The 22,928-nt window shown below is 39.4% G+C and overlaps 1 protein-coding gene across 1 annotated transcript in view; it reads left to right on the plus strand.

The window, feature by feature from the left end:
• The window catches only part of LOC150081166 (serine/threonine-protein kinase PLK2-like), a 316,839-nt gene that overhangs the window by 145,477 nt on the left and 148,434 nt on the right, over positions 1 to 22,928 (plus strand). The window lies entirely within an intron of this gene.

Below are 22,928 nucleotides of genomic sequence, written 5' to 3' on the forward strand. Positions count from 1 at the left end.
GACTTCTTCTCGTGGCGGGGTAGGTATTCTTGTCAAAACTACCATACCATCAAGACATCTCCAACTAGAAACCTCCCTAGAAGTTGTAGCAGTTCGGACGGCAATGGAAATATCATTAACTCTTGCATCTGTTTATATACCACTTAATTATCCTTGTTCTCAGACTGAACTTGACAACCTTTTAACACAACAGCCACCTCCTGTCTGTTTACTCAGTGATTTCAATGGTCACCGTCCATTGTGGGGATCCTCCACTATGGATAAGAGAGGCCAATTAATTGAAACATTCCTAGATAACCATAATCTGATTGTATTAAACACTGGCTCTCCAACTCATGTTCATTACCTACAGGTACAACATCTGCCATAAACTTATCCATCTTTTCAGCATCTCTTTTTCCAAGTATGGAATGGTTGGTGTTGAATGATCCATTCCACAGTGACCATTTTCCTATCATCAGCTCAATTCAAACACTGGTCATATCATGCCCTAAAGCCCATACATCTTGGAATTTCCACAAAGCAGACTGGAAAAACTACTCTACTTGTGTCCTACTAAACAAACAGTATGTACAGCAACAACATATTGATGACGTAACCGAATACATTACCAGCCATATATTATCAGCAGCCGAAATTTCCATTCCAAAATCTAACCAGAGCAAGCGGGTACACCAAAACCAGTGGTGGAATCAAGATTGTACCATAGCGAAAGTAGAAAAAAAACAGTGCTTGGAACCAATTTTGCAAATTCCCCACTACTGCCAACCTTATAATTTTCAAAAAACTGAGCCAAAGCAAAACAAATTAGGAAAAAAGCAAAATGTGACTCCTGGATTAACTTCGCCTCAACTATTAACAAAAATACTAGCACTCAGATTATCTGGAAAAAAAAATACAAGCTCTCAATGGAAAATTTCTACTGTTACAGTCTCCAATAATACAGTGGAATGAGCAGGACCTATCCTCTCCTACTGACATCGCAAATGCTTTAGCAGATTCTTTCTATAGTACTTCTGCCTCTACCACTTATGTGACTGCTTTTCAGAGAATTAAAACTAATGAAGAATGTAAAAAATTGAATTTTTCAACTAATCTTCCACTTCCATATAACCAGACCTTTACTATAGCTGAACTCATAGCATTAGTTCTTTACTATAGCATTAGCATTAGTAGAGGCATTTGATGCAAGAAAGCAAGCTTATGCAGCATCAGCCAAAAAAAAAAAAAACCCACTTCCACTTCACCCCTCTGTTTGTTCAAAATACCTGTCCAGCTGAGCCTTAAACTTATTTAGGCTATCAACCTCCACCACAAGGGATGGAAGTCTGTTCCACCAACCAACCACCCGCTGGCTAAAGGCAAATTTCCGCACGTCTATCCTACATCTGTCTTTCCTCAATTAGAATTTATGCCCTCTCAGGCGATTTTTCTGAGCTAGAGGAAGAATCCCATCAGCATTGAGCATGCTAAAACCATTCAAGGCTTTATACACCTCTATCAGATCACCTCACTGGTGCCTAGTCTCCAGACACTGTAATTTGCAAAACTTAAGCCTTTCTTCGTAAGAGCACCCCTTTGTTCCATTCACTAATCTTGTTGCCCTTCTCTGTACTCGTTCCAGCAGCTCTACATCCTTCTTGAAATGAGGCCTCCAGACCTGTATACAGTACTCTAGGTGTGGCCTGACCATTGCCTTATACAATGGAATAATCACCTCCTTATCCCTGTTGGAAAAATTCCTGTATATCATTGATAATACTCCATGAGCTACTCTTGCAGCCCGTCTGCACTGCTCAGAGAACTTCATATCTGCCTGCACAACCACCCCCAAGTCCCTTTCATTCTCTACCACTGTCAGTGTAGAACCACAGAGTTGATACGTTGTTCTGGGGTTGCTGTTTCCCATGTGTAGTACTTTACATTTGTCAATGTTAAACTTCATTTGCCACCTCTCAGCCCATCTACTCAACCTTTCCAGATCCTGTTGCAGCAGCATAGTGTCAGTAGTGTCCTTGACAACCCTGCCAACCTTTGTATCATCTGCAAACTTTGACATTAAGATTGATATACCATCATCAATATCATTTATAAATACAGAAAACAATAATGGACCCAACACTGAGCCCTGAGGGACTCCACTAATAACATTAGTCCACAATGAGCAGTGTCCATTGATTACCACTCTGTCTTCTCCCCCTCAACCACCCCTTTATCCATAGCAGCAATTTGCCTCCAATGTCACACTGCTCCAATTTGTGTAGCAGTCTTCCATGTGCAACAGTATCAAAAGCCTTTCTAAGATCCAAGTATATAATATCAAAGTTATTCCCTGCATCGAGTTCTTTTGTGACTGCATCATAGTATCCAATCAAGTTGGTCAGGCAAGACTTCCCCTTAACAAAACCATGCTGTGTCTGAGCTATAACTGAAGTCTTGTCTAAATGATCCTGCAGTGCTTCTTTAACCAGTGCCTCCATTAATTTTCCTGGAACAGAAGTTAAGCTCACAGGTCTATAATTACTTGTGTCAGCCTTTGATCCTCCTTTGTGAATTGGGGTCACATTTGCACATTTCCAGTCTATGGGTACCTCCCCTGAGTCCAAGGAAGCTCTCATAATTTTGGCTAAGGGTTTGCTTACTTCCTTTGCTGCCTCCTTTAATATAACTGGATAGATCCCATCCACCTCGGGTGCCTTTCTTGTGTTTATCTTCAACAGTTTCTCCTCCACTTTACTCCCAGTTATTTCAAGATTCTGTAGCTTACTGCTAGAGTTGAATACACCTCTGGCATCCCCCTCGCTGAATAACTCCTCATGTGTGAATGTCGATGCAAAATATTCATTTAGTTTGTTAGCTACCTGAGCAGGATCATCAACAGTTGACCCATCAATATCAAGTGGACCATTCTGATTCATCCCCTTCCTTCTAGAGTTTACATAAGTAAAGAACTCTTTGCTGTTTTTCTTTGCATCCCTTGCCAAGGATTTCTCGTAATCTGCCTTCGCCTGCCTAACCTCCTTTGTAACTTGGTTGCATATCAACTTGTATCTATCATAGGCTTCTGTGTCATGTGTTAATTTGTAAGTATCCCATGCATTTTTCTTCTCTGCCATATGCCTCATTAGTTCATCTGACATCCATTTTGGCCTAAACCTTGAACAATATTTCTTATTTGGTATGTAAAGCCTAGTAGCTTCCAAGATAAGTTCTTTGAATGCTTCCCATTTTGAATTTGCTGTTGGTAACATCATCAGTTGGTCCCACTGTATAGAATTTAAATACTGTCTCAGTCCATTGTAGTCGCCTTTACGGAAGCAATAATCCTTCCCTTTACCCCTAATGGTAGTTACCTCTTTGAGTAAATCCCACTTCAGCACACTGTGATCACTGCCACCTAGTGGTTCATTTATCTGCAGATTCTTAATACATGAAGAATCACTGCTGATAATCAAATCAAGAGTATTACTCCCTCTAGTTGCCTCCCGAACATGCTGATGTAGAAAACAATCATCCAATAAATCCACAAAAGCTCTGCTAGTGTGTGAGTAACCAGCCCCCAAATTCCAGTCAATATCTGGGAAATTAAAATCTCCCATTATAAGACTCTCTGATTTACTGGCCCACTCTATTTCCCTGTACAGTTCCTTATTATACTCATCAGAGTCATTAGGTCTATAGCACACTCCTACTCTCAATTTTGATCTCCCAATGCTTATGTCACACCAAACTGACTCAACACTGCACTGTCCGGCGATGTCGACTGGCTTCACTTCCTTGGTTTTTGTGTTTCTTAACTAATAACTAATAACCCCTCCCCCCTTCCTATCCTGTCTATCCTTTCTGTAGACGTTGTACTCCCCAAATTGCAGTTCTGCATCCCTTATATCTGTGTGATGCCACGTCTCTGATATCCCAACAATATCTGCCTTTGATGTTTTGAGCAATACCTCAAATTCATCAAATTTATTTACTAAACTCCTAGCATTGGTGTACACGCAAGTATACATGCACCTGTTTCTATTCTTAGCCACCCTAACACAACCCATGTGTTTACTTGTACTGCAATGGCTCGCAGCAGGCTCTGAAATACCATGCATCTTGTTTTTCAGGCTTCTGCTCATTCTAATAGAAGCAGTGCAAGAATCTCTTTCACCTCTGCCAGTGGCTACTGTCAATCTACTGGTCTTTGTCTCCCCCCAAGCTAGCAGTTTTCCGACCCACCTAACACTGCCTCGATAGCATCAGCAAATATTCTTGCACCCTTTCTATTTAAGTGTATCCCATCCCTGTAGAAGCAATCTCTCCTGTTAACAAGTACAGTCCAGGCTGAAAAAAATTCTACCCCTTGAGCCTTGCACAATCTTTCCAGGGCCGAATTGATCGACAAGGCTCTCATCATGAATTCTTGAGTAAATCTCCAAATAGTGTTGCAGGACCAGATGGCATTCACTACAGAATGCTTAAACATCTGTGTGAAGCTGATCTGTACACACTATTGCTATTTTATAACAGGATCTTCTCAGAAAACACATATCCTCTCTCATGGCGTCATTCCTATATTTGTGCAATACCAAAACCGGGAAAAGATACCTCTAGTTCAAAATTACAGACCAATATCATTGACAAGCTGTTTGGGAAAGATCTTCGAAAGGATAGTGCATAAGAGGCTCACTCGGATTCTAGACTCCCAAAATCTGCTTTCTGATCACCAATATGGCTTCTGCAAAAGCAGGTCCACTCTAGATTTACTTGTCAAAATTGAATCCAACATACATGTTAACGCCTTCATCAGGAGACAATATTTAGTTATGGTCAACCTGGATATTCAGAAAGCATTAGACACCACATGGCATCATGGTATTATCAAAGTTATGCATCAGTTAGAGTTGAGAGGCTATCTCCCTCAAATTTTTCGTAACTTTTTAAAGTTACGTACCTTTCAAGTAAGATATCAAAACTTCCTATCAACATCTCGCATTCAAGAAGAGTGTCCCACACTGAGTATGGGTTCCATACCGAGGCCAACCCTATTTGCAATCAAGATCAACAATATATTGGAAGATCTTCCGAAAACTATTGAAGTATATATGTATGCAGATGACCTCACCATATCATGCCAATCACAAAATATGAATACTATCGAAAGACAGTTAATACAAATTAATCTAAACAGAATAGAATCGTGGACTTTATGCAATGGATACCATCTTGCTGAACAAAAATCCACTATCACTCATTTCTGCAAACTCTGGTCATTTCATCCCAATCCTGAGTTAAAGATAAAAAATGTGTCGGTTCCTCTAGTTAACACTGTCCACTTTCTTGGCCTGATACTAGGCAGAAAACTGAACTTTCTAGCACATGTGGCCTATCTTCGAACCATCTGCTTTAAGAAATTGAATATCCTTTGGTGTGTGTCATCCATCATGGGGCGCTGATCGGCATACACTTATCCATATTTATAGAGCTCTCATCAGGTCCCGTTTGGACTATGCTTCTCCAGCGTATGACTCTGTGAGGAGTACTTTAGAGTGATTAAATACCATCCAGCCCAGTGCCCTTATAGTTTCTCTAGGGGCTTTCAGAACCTCCACAGTCCAGAGCCTTTACATTGAAGCCCACGAACCTCCCTTACATCTTCGGAGGAAAACATTGCTTTTGATACATGCCGCAAAAATCCGCAGTCTTCCCTCACCCTAATTGGAGATGTCTGTACAATACCGAATGGGACTCATTTTACAATGGTAAACCAAATGAAAACAGACCTGCTGCACTTAGACTTAAAGAACTAACTCAAATGTGGAATATTGAAATCGGCAATATATATCAGTACATAACACCACCTGATCCACCATGGACAAATATTCCTGCAATTTATGATGACTATTTCCAACAGTGGGGAAAGAACACCTTGTGTCCCTTCAATATCACACAGTTACATGAAACTCCCTCTGCTTCTAATTCACAGGCCTGTGAGATCTATGCAGATGGATCAAAAACTGACCCAAGTAGGTGCTGCAGAGATCTTTCCATCATTCACCACTTCTGTCTCATTACCTGTAGAGTGCAGTATCTTCACTGCTGAGCTTTATGCTATTAACTTGGCTCTAGGTCACATTACTGAACTTCTAATTTCATCTGCCTTAATATACACTGACTTGCTCAGTGCTGTCTCTGCCATAAATAGTAATACCAACTCCTCTCACCCTGTAATAAAACAAATCCATTCTAAATTACTTGTGTGTAATGAGTCAAACCAAACTGTTACATTCTGCTGGATTCCAGGTTATTCTGGGATAGCAGGAAATGAAAGAGCAGATCTTGCAGCCAAACAACCAGTTACTACTCTTTTTCAGACTTTTCAAACCCCGTATACTGATTATAAACATTATCCGTAAAGCATGTTACAATAGCTGTTCACTAATCTGGAGAGGTTATCCAGGAAACAAATTATACCAAATAAAACCAGAACTAAAGCTGTGGCTCTCCAGATTCCAGAAAAGCAGACAGGAAGAAACAATTTTAGGAAGGCTCGGGATTGGGCATATTCAGCTCACTCACCTGTATCTATTAACTAATGATAGTGCTCCCCAGTGTACATCATGTCAAGTACAACTGACCATTTGCCATTTGTTAGTGGACTGTCCTCACTTTAGCATTAGCATTAGTAGAGGCATACGATGCAAGAAAGCAAGCTTATTCAGCATCGGCCCAAAAAAAAAAAAAAAAACCCTCTCCCATTTCACCCCTCCGTTCGTTCGAAATACCTGTCCAGTTGAGCTTTAAATTTGTTTAGGCTATCAACTTCAACAACAAGTGATGGAAGTCGGTTCCACCAACCAACCACCCGCTGGCCAAAGGCAAATTTCCGCACATCTATCCGACATCCGTCCTTCCTCAATTTGAATTTATGCCCTCTGAGGTGATTATTCTGAGAAAGATGAAGAATCCCATTGGCATTGAGCATGCTCAAACCATTCAAGGCCTTATACACCTCTATCAGATCACCTCGCCGGTGCCTAGTCTCCAGACTCTGTAATTTGCAAAACTTAAGCCTTTCTTCGTAAGAGCAACCCTTTGTTCCATTTACTAATCTTGTTGCCCTTCTCTGTACCCGTTCCAGCAGCTCTACATCCTTCTTGAAATGAGGCCTCCAGACCTGTATACAGTACTCAAGATGTGGCCTAACCATTGCCTTATACAAGGGAATAATCACCTCCTTATCCCTGCTAGAAAAATTCCTGTATATCATTGACAAGACACCATGAGCTACTCTTGCAGCTCGTCTGCACTGCTCAGAGAACTTCATATCTCCCTGCACAATTACCCCCAGGTCCTTTTCATTCTCCACCACTGTCAGTGTGGTACCGCAGAGTTGATACGTTGCTCTGGGGTTACTGTTTCCCATATGCAGTACTTTACATTTGTCAATGTTAAACTTCATTTGCCACCTCTCAGCCCATCTGTTCAACCTTTCCAGATCCTGTTGCAGCAGCATAGTGTCAGTAGTGTCCTTGACGACCCTGCCAACCTTTGTATCATTTGCAAACTTGGACATTAAACTTGATATCCCATCATCAATATCATTCATAAACACCGAAAACAACAACGGACCCAACACTGAACCTTGAGGAACTCCACTAATAACATTAGTCCACGTTGAGCAGTGTCCATTGATTACCACTCTCTGTCTTCTGCCACTCAACCATCCCCTTATCCATAGCAGCAATTTGCCTCCAATGCCACACTGCTCCAATTTGTGCAGCAGTCTTCCATGTGCAACAGTATCAAAAGCCTTTCTAAGATCCAAATATATAATATCAAAGTTATTCCCTGCATCCAGTTCTTTTGTGACTACATCATAGTATCCAATCAAATTGGTCAGGCAAGACCTGCCCTTAACAAAACCATGCTGCGTCTGAGCTATAACTGAATTCTTGTCTAGATGATCCTGCAGTGCTTCTTTAACCAGTGCCTCCATTAATTTACCTGGAACAGAAGTTAAACTAACAGGTCTATAATTACTTGTGTCAGCCTTTGATCCTCCTTTGTGAATTGGGGTTACATTTGCACATCTCCAGTCTATGGGTACCTCCCCTGAGTCCAAAGAAGCTCTCATAATTATGGCTAGGGGTTTGCTTACTTCCTTTGCTGTCTCCTTTAATATAACTGGATAGATCCCATCCACCCCAGGTGCCTTTTTTATGTTTATCCTCAACAATCTCTCCTCCACTTTCCTCTCAGTTATTACAAAATCATCCAGCTCACTGCCAATGTTTACTTTACCTACATCATTCTCCTTCCTGAATAACTCCTCATGCGTGAATGTAGATGCAAAATACTCGTTTAGATTGTTAGCCACCTGAGCAGGATCCTCAACTGTTGAACCATCAATATCCAGTGGACCAATCTGATTCATCCCTTTCCTTCTCGAGTTCAAGTATGTAAAGAACTCTTTTCTGTTTTTCTTTGCATCCTTTGCCAAGGATTTTTCGTAGTCTGCCTTTGCCTGCCTAATCTCCTTTGTGACTTGGTTACAGACCAACTTATATCTATCATAGGCTTCCATGTCACCCATTAATTTATATGTATCCCATGCATTTTTCTTCTCTGCCACATGTCTCATTAGTTCATCTGACAACCATTTAGGCCTAAACCTTGAACAATATTTCTTAGTTGGTATGTAAAGCCTGGTAGCCTCCAAGATTAGTTCCTTGAATGCTTCCCATTTTGAGTTTGCTGTTGGTAACATCATCAGTTGGTCCCACTGTATAGAATTTAAATACTGTCTCAGACCATCATAGTCGCCTTTACGAAAACAAAAAACCCTTCCCTTTACCTCTGATGGTAGTTACCTCCTTGAGTAAATCCCACTTCAACACACTGTGATCACTGCCACCTAGTGGTTCATTTATCTGCAGGTTCTTAATGCATGAAGAGTCACTACTGATAATCAGATCAAGAGTATTGCTCCCTCTTGTTGCCTCACGAACATGCTGGTGTAGAAAACAATCATCCAATAAATCCACAAAAGCCTTGCTAGTGTGCGAGTGACCAACCCACAAATTCCAGTCAATATCTGGGAAATTAAAATCCCCCATTATAAGACTCTCTGATTTACTGGCCCACTCTATTTCCCTGTACAATATCTTATTATACTCATCAGAGTCATTAGGCCTATAGCACACTCCTACTCTCAATTTTGATTTCCCTATGCTTATGTCACACCAAACTGATTCGGCACTGCCCTGTCCATCGATGTCGACTGGCTTCACTTCCTTGGACTTTATGTGTTTCTTAATTAATAGCATAACCCCTCCTCCCCTCCTGTCCTGTCTATCCTTTCTATACACATTGTATTCCCCAAATTCCAGTTCCGCATTACTTATATCTGTGTGACACCACGTCTCTGATATCCCAACAATATCTGCCTTTGATGTTTTGAGCAATACCTCAAATTCATCAAATTTATTTACCAAACTCCTAGCATTGGTGTACACGCAGGTATACATGCACCTGTTTCTATTCTTAGCTACCCTAACACAACCCATGTGTTTACTTGTAACGCAATGATTACCAGCAGTCTCTGAATTATCCTGCATCTTGTTTTTCAGACTTCTGCTCATTTCAATAGAAGCAGTGCAAGAATCACTTCCACCTCTGCCAGTGGCTACTGTTAATCTATTAGTCCTTGTATCCCCCCCAACTAGCAGTTTCCGACCCACCTAACACTGCCTCGACAGCATCAGCAAAAATTCTTGCACCCTTTCTATTTAAGTGTATCCATCCCTGTAGAAGCAATCTCTCCTGTTAACAAGTACAGTCCAGGCTGAAAAAATTCTACCCCTTGAGCCTTGCACAATCCCTCCAGGGCCGAATTGATCGACAAGGCTCTCATCATATACTCCCTCCTATCGTGTCTGGGCAGAATTGCAGACACTTTCAAGTTCAACCCTAATTCATGGCTTTTTTTCAGCAGTGACCTGTACTTGCTAAGTAATTCCGCCGGTCTCCTACTCTTAAAATCATTCGTGCCAACGTGTACAACTATATCACCTTTTGTGCCCTTAAAAGATGATATCCGCTCTACAATGTCATCAACCTTTGCCCCTGGCAGACATACCCTGGTCCTATTCCACCTATCCTTTTTACAAAGCATGTTCCCCGTTTCCCTGACAATAGAGTCACCAACAACTACTAGTTCCTGTGGGACCAGCGCATTCTGCCTAGGGGGCTGCTTCTGTGTTGCCTGATGACCAAGTGCAAGCTCTGGCGTTGATGTGGGCAGCTGAGAGCTTGATGGGCCCCTCAATTTATTTCCTTCGAGGGCATCCACCCTGTCCTTCAAGCTCTCATAAAGGCCCATAACAACGCTGAGTTGTCGCCTGATTTCCTTGCACTCCTTACATCGTGCACACACAAAGACATCCCCCTTGGCAGTATCATGTCCCGTACCCAACTGCTCCGCAAACATCAAGCAAACAGTGCATTTTAATAGACTGTGATTCAGAGGGCAACTGGCCCCCTCAGTTCTCCCCTGAACCACAGCACTCCCATTAGCTTGAGCCTTTCCAAAACATCCGCTTAGACACTTTTAAATCAATTACTAATATGCAGCCAAATCAATAAATTTAATGCAGATTCTGGGAGATGATCCTAATAAAAAAGAACTATTTACTTTCCTAAACTGGATAGGAATATATCATAAAATATAGTTATTTCATATTCACCATTAAAAAGACACAATATGGCCCAAGTAGCCTGTGTCGTTAAACCCAACAACAACAACCACCTATGCCTTTCCCTCATCCCGTAGGTGAGGAGGGAAAGGCATAAATCCAGCTGACCTTTGAATTTCCCCAAATTGTCAGCCTCTACCACCCATGTAGGTAATTTATAACTTTCTGGCTAAAATAAAACTTCCTGCAATCCAGTCTAAACATCTCAAACATTAAGAGTAGGAGCCCGGCAGAATTACTTAACAAGTACAGGTCACTGTTGAAAAAAAAAGCGTGAATTAGGGTTGAATTTGAGTGTCTGCAACTCTGCCCAGACATGATAGGACAGAGTATATGATGAGAGCCTTGTCAATCAATTCGGCCATGGAGAGATTGTGCAAGACTCGAGGGGTAGAATTTTTCTCAGCCTGGTCTGTGCTTAACAGGAGAAACTGCTTCTACAGGGATGGAATACCCTTAAATAGAAAGGGTGCAAGAATATTCCCTGATGCTATTGAGGCAGTGTTAGGTGGGTCGGAAAACTGCTAGCTTGGGGGATATATGGACTAATAGATTAACAGTAGCCACTGGCAGAGGTGAAAGTGATTCTTGTACTGCTTCTATTGGAATAAACAGCAGCCTGGAAAACAAGAAGCAGGGGATTTCAGAGACTGCTGGGAGTCATTGCAGTAAAAGTAAACACATGGCTTGTTTAGGGTAGCTAAGAATAGGAACAGGTGTTTCCTATTCTTAGGAACACCTGTTCCTAAGAATAGGTACACCAATGTTAGAAGTTTGGTAAATGAATTTGAGGTGCTGGTCAAAATATCAAAGGCAGATATTTTGACCAGATATTGTTGGGATATCAGATGTGGTGTCACACAGATATAAGGAATGCCAAACTGGAATTTTGGGAGTACAATGTGTACAGACAGGATAGGAAGGGAGGAGGGGGTTATGCTATTAGTTAAGAAACACAAAATCCAAGGAAGTGCAGCCAATCGACACTGCTGGACAGTGCAACGTAGAGTCATTTTGGTATGGCATAAGCACTGGGAAATCAAAATTGAGAGTAGAAGTGTGTTATAGGCCTAATGACTCAGATGAGTATAATAAAAAAACTGTACAGGGAAATAGTGGGCCAGTAAACCTGAGTCTTATAATGGGGTATTTTAATTTCCCAGATATCGACTAGAATTTATAGGTTAGTCAACTTGCACCAATAAATCCACAAGGCTTTTGTGGATTTATTGGATGATTGTTTTCTACATCAGCATGGTCAGGAGGCAACTAGAGGGAGTAATACACTTGATCTGATTATCAGTAGTGATTCTTCATGCATTAAGAATCTGCAGATAAAGGAACCACTAGGTCGCAGTGAGCAGTGTGCTCAAGTGGAATTTACTCAAAGAGGTAACTACCATCAAGGGTAAAGGGAAGGGTTTTTTCTTTCGTAAAGGGGACTATGGAGGTCTGAGACCATATTTAAATTCTATGTGGTGCGACCAACTGATGTTGCCACCAGCAAATTCAAAATGGGAAGCATTCAAAGAATTAATTTGGAAGCTACTAGGCTTTACATACCAACTAAGAAATTAACTCTAGAAGGAAGGAAGGTGATGAATCAGATTGATCCACTGGATATCGATGTTGATATCCAGTGTTCAACTGTTGATGATCTGCTCAGGTGGCTAACAAACTGAGTATTTTGCTACATTCACACATGAGGAGTTATTCAGGGAGAGGAATGCCAGAGGTGAACTAAGCTCTGGTAGTGAGCTAGATGATTTTATAATAACTGAGAGGAAAGTGGAGGAGAAACTGTTCAAGATAAACATAAGAAAAGCACCTGGGGTAGATGGGATCTATCCAGTTATATTAAAAGAGTCAGCAAAGGAAGTAAGCAAACCCTTAGCCATGATAATGAGAGCTTGGACTCAGGGGAAGTACCCATGGACTGGAGATGTGCAAATCTGACCCCAATTCCCAAAGGAGGATCAAAAGGTGACACAAGTAATTATAGACATGTTAGTTTAACTTCTGTTCCAGTGAAATTAATGGAGGCACTGGTTAAAGAAGCACTGAAGGATCATCTAGACAAGGCTTCAGTTATAGTTTGGACACAGTGTGGGTTTGTTAAAGGGAAGTCTTGTCTGACCAATTTGATTGGATACTATGATGTGGTCACAAAGCAACTGGATGCAGGGAATAACTTTATCATATTTTTGGATCTTAGACAGGTTTTTGATACTATTGCACATGGAAGACTGCTAGGCAAATTGGAGCAGTGTGGCATTGGAGGCATATTGCTGATATGGATAAAGGGATTGTTGAGTGGGAGAAGACAGTGAGTGGTAATCAATGGACACTGCTCTTCGTGGACTAATATTATTAGTGGAGCCTCTCGGGGTTCAGTGTTGGGTGCATTGTTTTCGGTATTTATAAATGATATTGATGATGGTATATCAGGCATAATGTCCAAGTTTGCCGATGATATGAAGGTTGGCAGGGTTATTAATGACACTATTGATAGTATGCTGCTGCAACAGGATCTAGATGAGTTAAGCAGATGGGCTGAGAGGGGAAAATGAAGTTTAACATTGACAAATGTAAAGTACTGCATATGGGAAGCAGTAACCCCAGAGTAATGTACCAAATCTGTGGTACCACACTGACAGTGGTAGAGAATGAAAAGGTCCTGGGGATAATTGTGCAGGCAGATATGAAGTTTTCTTAGCAGTGCAGATGGTCTGCAAGATTAGCTTATGGTGTCTTGTCAATGATATACAGGAATTTTTCTAGCAGGTATAAGGAGGTGATTATCCCCTTGTATAAGGCAATGGTCAGGCCACACCTTGAGTACTGTATACAGGTCTGGAGGTTTCATTTTTAGAAAGATATAGAGATGTTGGAACAAGTACAGAGAAGGGCAACAAGATTAGTGAATGGAACAAAGGGTTGATCTTACGAAGAAAGGCTGCAATTTTGCAAATTAGTGTCTGGGGACAAGACTTCAGTTATAGCTTGGACATAGCATGGGTTTGTTAAGGTGATGTCTAGTCTGACTAATTTGATTGGATACTATTATGTAGTCACAAAGGAACAGGATGCAAAGAATATTTTTGATATCATATATTTGGATTTTAGAAGGGCTTTTGATACTCTTGGACATGGAAGACTGCTGCTCAAATTGGAGCAGTGTTGCATTGGAGCAAATTGCTGCTATGGATAAAAGGGATGGTTGAGTGGGAGAAGACAGAGTGGTAATCAATGGACACTGCTCTTTGTGGATTAATGTTATTAGTGGAGTCCTCCAGGGTTCAATGTTCGGTTCATGTTGTTTTCTGTATTTATTAATGATATTAGTGATGGTGTTATCAGGCTGAATGTTTTTTTTTTTTTTTGTTTTGTGTGTGTGTGTGTATATATATATATATATATATATATATATATATATATTACTCCAGAACAGCTGAAGCCCTTGCAGAGGAGGAATATAACCATAAAATACAGATTTATCTAGTGAATAAATAAATGGGATGTAATACAACATATATAATGGAATATCATATATTACAGCCAATTTGCCTTTAGGCAATGCTGGGATGACAGATTTGTTTATTTCTAACACCTTTGTTATTACATTTTCATGTTTGATCATAATTTTTAGTTTACTCTGAGTGAATTATATTATTATGATAATTATCCATTTTTTTTTTGAAAATTTATTATATTTTTAATACACATACACACCCGGTGTCTCAAAAATACTGGTACAAATGTTTAGGGGAGGTAGGTAACATCTAAAGGAATGTGAATCACATAGGAACCCATAACCAGAAACCTCATCGTATGTCGGTACACGGCGCTGTTCATCTGTTCGCTAGAGGGAAAATTTATGGTTTACTCATTCAAGCAGTAGTCTCCGCATGAAGAGCATCCATTGATATACGAACTGTGAGCTCTCAGACATGCACCTAGTGTATGGATTAGCAGAGCTGCTCAATGAATTTATGGAGAACACTTCCCAGACAGACATGTACCAGACCACTGTTTGTTTGCGCGTGTGCATCAAAATTTGTGCGATTATGGGTCATTTAGAGGTAACAGGATTAGTGCAGGCAGATCACGTTCAATGCGAACTCCCGCCACGGAAGAAAGTGTGTTGAATGCTGTCCAGAATAATCCTACTACCAGCACACGTGCCATTGCCTCTGCCTTAGGAGTGTCTCATTGCAGTGTACAGCATGTCTAGCACGACTTTTCCATACACCCTTTTTATCTCCAAAGGGTTCAGTTACTCCTTCCCCAAGATCATCCTGCACGTGTGACTTTTGCACAGTGGCTTCTCCAAGAAAGTTCAAGACTTGAATTTTCCAGCCTATGTTTTGGTCACAGATGAGGCTTATTTCACTCAGGAAGGCTTATTCAATCAGCACAATGCTGATATGTGGGCTCACGACAACCCACACGGTGTGCACTCCCATGTGGCACAACATTGCTTCGCAGTAAATGTGTGGGCAGGTATGGTTGGTGACTGCTTAGTTGGCCCATACCTGTTACTATCCCGCACGAACTCTGCTAAATATTTGATCTTTCTTGAACAAGCTCTACCAGGGTTACTTGACAATGTTCCAGCAAATATGAGATGCAACATTTTGTTTCAACATGACTGGGCGCCTGCCCATTATGGAAGGTGTGTTCGTGACCATTTGAACAGGTGTTTTGGGTGTCGATGGATTGGCCGTGGTGGACCCGTTGCCTGGCCCCCCCACATTCACCTGATTTATCGAGCCTTGATTTCTTTCTGTGGGGGTGACCCTCAAATCTACCGTGTATGAATTGCCTATGGAGACAAATGGATCTCATGGCGAGACTCATCTGTGCTGCTGCTACTGTCAAAGAAACTCCAGGTGTGTTCGACTGTGTCCACTAATCCATGCTGCGTCGGTGTCATGCATGCATTGCGTCTCATGGTGGAACCTTTGAGCATCTGTTGTAACATCATGAAATGCATCCATCTCATACTCTATTGTTAATATTATGTCAAATAAATGGTTGCCACTAATTACTGTCTTGCGTCATTTCTGCTTTTTATGCCTCTGCTACTACTTTCTCGTGACATTTCCGGTTATGGGTTCCTATGCGATTCGCATTCCTTTAGATGTTACCTACCTCCCCTAAACGTTTGTATCAATATTTTTGAGACACCCTGTATATATATATATATATATATATATATATATATATTTTTTTTTTTTTTTTATTTATTGAAATATTTATAGTTAAAATATTCATTTTTTATTTCTTTAATATTTTATTAGGGCATCTATTTTCATTTTATAGTTACTTGATTATAGAACTTTTTGTAATTCTTTTTTGATATTGGTATCTTCAGCTAGAATATCAGTGTTGGATTCATTTAGCAACCTTGCAGTTCTATTGAAATAGTTGAATTTAAGGTTATCAGTTCTGAATGGCTCTAGTGCCAGCAGATTGTCTTCTCAAGGCTCTTGGAGGGCAGCTAAAATTGATTAAGTAGAGCAGCTTAGGGGCATCCAGCTTTTCAGCCATGAGATGCATCAGGAATTTGCAGTCCACCACATCCCTTCTTTAGGAGAGTGGTACCATCCCAAAGTGAGTGCACCATTCATAATAAGATTGTCTATTTCCAACCTAAACTCTTGCATTAAAAATCTGAATATGGATTTCTGAATATGTTCCATCTGTTTTATGAGTATTTTCGTGTGAGGATTCCAGATCTGTGAGGCATATTCAAGTATTGGGTTGATGTTCATTATACATGCTGTTTTTATGAGTTGTATGTTGAAGTCAAAACATTGTTTTAAGTAGTCCAAGGGATTTAGAAGCCTTTGCTGTAGTCATATTAATATGTGTGTTGAAGTTTCCTTGGCAGAAAATCATACTCCCAAATCTGAAGCCTCTTGTACTTTCTTTATCTCATGGTTATTGGATTTATAGGGATAATTATTTTGTTTTTTTATGATAGTCTGCAATAGAGATGGTGCAGCATTTGTCTAAGTTCAGTGTTAGGCCATTATTTCTAATCTATAGGGTGATAGTGGCTAATCTTTTTCCAGTATTTCATAGTCTTGTATTGATTTTATGGTTTTGTATATTTTGAGGTCAACTGCATATGAGAGCATTTTGATGTCTACAGGTTGTATAGAATCTTGTATGTCATTAATGTATATTGCACATAGAGGATCAAGTGGAGAACCCTGTGGCACTCCGCTTTGGATAGGAAAAGTGGGGAAGTAACTCCCATCAAAAAGGCCCTGCTTTTCCTGTTGTAAAAGAAGTTTAACATTAGTGTTAAGGCATTATTTAATATCCCCATTTGGTTTAATTTGAAGCAAAGCAAATTGTGTGGTACTAATTAAAGGCTTTTTGTAGGTCCGTATATGTCATGTCTATTTGGTTGTTATTATCAAGGCCATGTTTGATATCATGTTTTAAGGAAAGTAGGTTGGTCACAGTTGACCTGCACATAATGAAGCCATGGTGAATGTGGCTGAATTTATTCTTCACAAAGCAACATAGCTGAGAATATAATATATTCTCAATGATCTTACTCAGTGGGTTAGCTTTGTGTATGGGTCTAAAGGAGACAGGGCTGTCTTTTTAAATACAGTGGCTTCCAGTTATTTGGGCCACCGGTTAATTGGGGCAGCCGCTTATTTGGAGCAAATCTTAAAAAAAAAAAACAGAACCCAATCAAGAAAATAGCCAGTGGTTATTTCTCTTAATTGGGGCAAGAGACCGCAACACTGGAGATTACCCTAAGATTGTCTGTAACCATACCACGTGGTTCAGTCGGGTTTCTGGAGGTCACGACCATAAAATAATAAAAACAATTAGCAGTCACCTGTTTATTGGGCTTTTCTTAGTGCAATCTATCATAAACGGATAGTAAACTCTATCTTATTAAATTTGCATTAATACCAACAGCTGGAATTCTGTGGATTATTATGGTGAAACGTGTTTACACTTCCATGAAATCTTCAATCATGTAAAAAAAAAAAATCAATTTTCAGAACCTTCTCTTCATTCCTATTTTTAAAGCTTCGTAACTTGTTACTCTATTTTCACTTGCCCATATCATGTTACTTATCTTGTCTACCATGTTCTAATTTGTCTACCATGTTCTTTGTTATTGATTGCTTATCTTCTTACTGTTTTAAATTTTAACCCCCACCCACAAATGTCAGTGTATATTACAGTACATATTAATTATTCCGATTATCACGTATATTCTTCCGATTTTCATGCATCATTTAATTTTTCAATTGATAAGGTAATAAAGGGTAAATTTGTGCTAAGGTAATAAAGGGTAAATATATCTTTACTTTTATAGCCTGTAAATAATATCCTCCTATTTTCACTAATTAGAATCACTGTTTAATAGAATTAAAATTCAATTCACAAACGTGATCACAATGACCACCGCTTACTACACATCGTATAGTGAACAGTACTTTACTATGGCGAGTCCATCATAATGTGATTTTATTGTACAGTGAACCAATTGTAAAGCAGAGTTCCATTGTATTTTTAACTATTTATGTGAAACTGTGGATAATTGGAAGTGATCACAGAATGGTAAGATGTACACTTGATATAGATGTAGGAAAGGAAAAAACTGACTAGAGTAAATAATACAAAGGTCTTTGAGATAACAGAAGAGGAGAAAAAGCAGTATGTACTGGAACTTAAGAACAAGTTTGAGCTTCTGCAGACTGCTGAGGACCAAGATATCGACGAGGAATATTACAACTTTTTGAAAGTGATAAAGCCCAAGAAACCTATAGGGAAAAAGAAATCCAAAGAAGAAAAAATTAGTCAAGAAACACTTGTCATGATGAACCGAAGACGACAAATGAAAAGCAAGAAAAACACTGACAGGGAGAAAATTGAGTATACCGAGTTATGCAAAGCCATTAGAAAGAGACTCAGAGAGGACATAAGAAGATTTAACACAAGAAAAGTAGAACAAGCATTAAGGGAAAACAAAGGATTTAAATCAGCAGCCATGAGCAGTAATACAGAAAGACAAATGATACTGAAACTGAAGAATAGCGATGGTGTACTTATAAACAGCAGAGAAGGCATAATTCAAATAGCAGAAGACTACTATAGAGAATTATACAAGGAGCAGGGGAATGATGCCAGCAGTGGGGAAGATGGATTGCAAAGTAGCAACACATACGACATACCCAATATTCTTCCTGATGAGGTAGAACATGCATTGAAGAAAATGAAGAATCAGAAAGCCCCGGGGGAAGATGAAGTTACTGTAGAGTTGTTAAAATTGGGAGGAAGAGCCATAACACAAAAACTGGCAAGGCTCTTCACAAAGTGCATTAGAAAAGGTGTGACGCCTAAGCAGTGGAATAATGCAATCATAGTTTTGCTGCATAAGAAAGGAGATAAATCAGAAATTGGAAATTATAGACCAATTAGCTTGTTATCCCACATCTACAAGTTGTTCACAAGGGTCATTACTAACAGATTAGAAAGAATACTGGATGAGAATCAACCGAAAGAGCAAGCTGGCTTTAGGACAGGATTCTCAACTATGGATCACCTTCATGTAATATCACAGCTAATGGAGAAAGCAAATGAATATAAAACACCATTATGCCTGGCATTTGTGGATTATGAAAAGGCATTTGACTCCATACAGCATAAGGCAATGTTTCGGGCACTGGAAAGACAAGGCATTGATACCCCATATATTATGATTTTGAAGAAAATATACGAGTGTGCTACCTCCTTTATTAGACTAGACAAAGACAGTAGGAAATTTAAAATTGAGAAAGGAGTTCGACAAGGAGACACAATATCTCCGAAGCTGTTTACTGCTGCCCTTGGGGAAGCTTTCAGAAGATTAGACTGGTCGCAGAAAGGAGTCAATGTGAACGGAGAGTACCTAAACGATTTGCAGATGACATTGTGGTCATAAGCCATGATCCCAAAGAATTAGAGGAAAATCTTAATCAGTTATGCACAGCTAGTAAGGATTTTGGACTAAAGATGAATATGGCTAAAACAAAAGTAATGATGAACAAGTATGCCACAGAAAGGGAAATAATGATTGAAGGAGCAGTAATTGAAAAGGTGGAGTCATATACTTATCTGGGACAAGTTATTAGCTGTAATAATGATAAATGGCTGGAAGTCAAGAGAAGAATAAATTTTGGATGGATAGCATTCAGGAAATATAGTCACATACTGAAGAGCAATATCCCAGTTTGTCTGAAACGTAAAATAATGGACCAATGTATACTCCCCACCATGACTTATGGAAGTGAAACTTGGGCACTCACCAAAAGAATGGAAGAGAAGCTGAGAACCACACAGCGAAGAATGGAACGAATCATATTGGGAATAAGACTGTTAGATAAGAAGAGAAACACATGGATTAGGCAACAAACTCAAGTAAAGGACATTCTTATCAAAACTAAAGAACTAAAATGGTCTTGGGCAGGACACATAGCTCGAAGACATGATGACAGATGGACTAAGAAAATAACAGAATGGTATCCAAGAGGAGCTAGAAGAAAACCTGGAAGACAAAGGCGGAGATGGATAGATGAAATTCATGAGTTTGTGGGTAGTAAATGGATGTCCAGTGCTCAAAACAGAAGCAACTGGAAAGTTGCTGGAGAGGCCTTCATCCTGCAGTGGATTGAAAATGGCTGATGATGATGATGTGGATAATTGGGGCAACCGCTTAATTGGGCCAAAATGCACTAGTCCCAATGTGTCCCAAATAACCGGAATCGACTGTAGTGGGGTAATGGTAGTTTCCTTTAATCTTGCACGGAGTGATCCCATTTTGAAGATGGCATTTATCAGATGTTAAAGTTTTTGTTGCAGGACAACAAAACAGTGGTTCCAGAGGGCCATGGGAAGACTGTTTGTATCATAGTTTAAACTGAATTTGTTTAAGGTATTCAAAAGAATATCAGGATTGACTTCAAATTGCATCAGAATATCACTGTAATATGAGAGGGAGGAAGTGTTATCCAGCTTACTATTGATATCAGATTTTTCAGTATATAGGTCACTATAATATTTTGCAAAATCTTCTAATTTAATGGTCTCAACTTTGTTCACATGGTTATGGTTTTTATAACCCATTTTCCAATGCTTCCAGAATGGTCCCATATCATACCTGTTTAGCATTGCAATTTTGTAAATTGGATAGGTAATTTTCGTAGGCCAGAGTGATATTTTTTATCTGGCTTCTTAGGTTGGAGAACTAGATATAATTGTCATGTCTCTGTGTTTTTGTATTTGATGAATTTTTTTTTTTTTTTTCTTAAGTAATTGAATTATTTCTTTTGTGAACCACAAAGGAAATGTTTTTTTTTGGTGTTTGACTTGGTAAGGCTCATGGGTGTATTACTTTTGATAATTGGGTCTAGGTTGTCATATAGCACATCCAGAATTGAGTTAGGATCTTAACTACTAAATAAGGTTTGCCAGTTGTTTGAAATTTCTTTTCTGATTTTGTCCCAGGGAGCTCTCCTAAAGTTATAGGCACATCGCCCGACTTCATTTTGATATGTTTGGTTTTGAAATCAAAGTCGAGCAGTAATGCCAGATGATCAGAGTAGCAATAACTGTTAATATAATTAATATTTATGTCAAAGTTTGTAAATACTAGGTCAAGGAGTTTCTCTTTTCTGGTAGGGAGTTTGCATTTTTGTATTAGGGTTCAGTCTAAAGAACATATCCAAGTTTGCAGACACTACAAAGGTTGGCAGGGTTGTTAATAACACTAGTGGCAGTATGCTGCTACAACAGGATCTGGAAAAGTTGAGCAGATGGGCTGAGAGGTGGCAACTGAACTTTTACATTGACAAATGTAAAGTACTGCATATGGGAAGCAGTAACCCCAGAGTAATGTATCAACTGTGTGGTACTACACTGACAGTGGTAGAGAATGAAAAGGACCTGGGGGGGGGTAATTGTGCAGGCAGATATAAAGTTTTGCGGTGCAGACTGTCTGCAAGAGTAGCTCATGGTGTCTTGTCAATGCAGGGATAAGGTGATTATTCCCTTGTATAAGGCAATGGTCAGGCCTCACCTTGGCCTCATTTTAAGAAGAATGTAGAGCTGCTGGAATGAGTACAGAGAAGGGCAACAAGATTAGTGAATGGAATATAGGGTTGCTCTTATGAAGAAAGGCTTAAGTTTTGCAAATTAGTGTCTGGAGACTAGGCACCTGTGAGGTGATCTGATTGAGGTGTATAAAGCCTTGAATGGTTTCAGCATGTTGAATGCTGATGGGATTCTTCCTCTTGTTCAGAATAATCACCTGAGAGGGCCTAAATTCAAATTGAGGAATAGTTGTAAGATAGATGTGTGGAAGTTTTCCTTTAGCCAGTGGGTGGTTGATTGCTGGAATAAACTTCCATCTGTTGCAGAAGTTGATAGCTTAAATAGATTTAAGGCAGAACTAGATAAACATTTGCAGCAAGTGGATGGGTGAAATGAGAAGGGTTTTTTTTTTGGTTGATGCTGTATATAAGCTTGCTTTCTTGCATCATGTGCCTTTACTAATCCTAATGCTAATATCTGATTAAACATGTAATAAAAACTCTTGCAGACTGGTTCATGCAGGAATCATAAAGGGAAGTTGTTCTTCCTCATCTTTGCATAGGACACTGTCATCTTATACATTCATTTCTGTTGGGGGATGATAAACCCTCAGTGTCAGATCTGTGATATTTTAACAATCCATCACATTCTGTGTGAATGCCCTCTTATTGATAAATCCTTTCCATCTATTACTGATTTTAGGCATCTGACTGATCTATTGTCAGCTATTTTTAGATATTTAAAATGTAGATGGAGGCAGAATGAAAGACTGATTTAAGAAATATCAGGATAGATATTTTTTAAATATTCCTGGCCTGACGTGTTAAGCAAATAGTCTTTTACCTGAGCAGCCATTGAACCATAATTTTTATGCATCACTTTGCAACTTTAATACAGCAAATCCCTCCTTTTTTTTTTTTTTAACTCTGTACTGTTTTGCCAATTTTATACTGATTGTCTGTCTATCCTCTGAAAAAAAAAAAATCTGCATTATCATAAGAGAAGTAACAACACTTTTTTTTTTTTATTTAAATAAATATTAAAAAATATTTTTTAGGAAATTTTTATATGAAA

This window comes from Mastigoproctus giganteus, chromosome 9, assembly GCF_048544385.1.
Source record: "Mastigoproctus giganteus isolate SK-2022 chromosome 9, ASM4854438v1, whole genome shotgun sequence".
NCBI lineage: Eukaryota > Metazoa > Arthropoda > Arachnida > Uropygi > Thelyphonidae > Mastigoproctus > Mastigoproctus giganteus.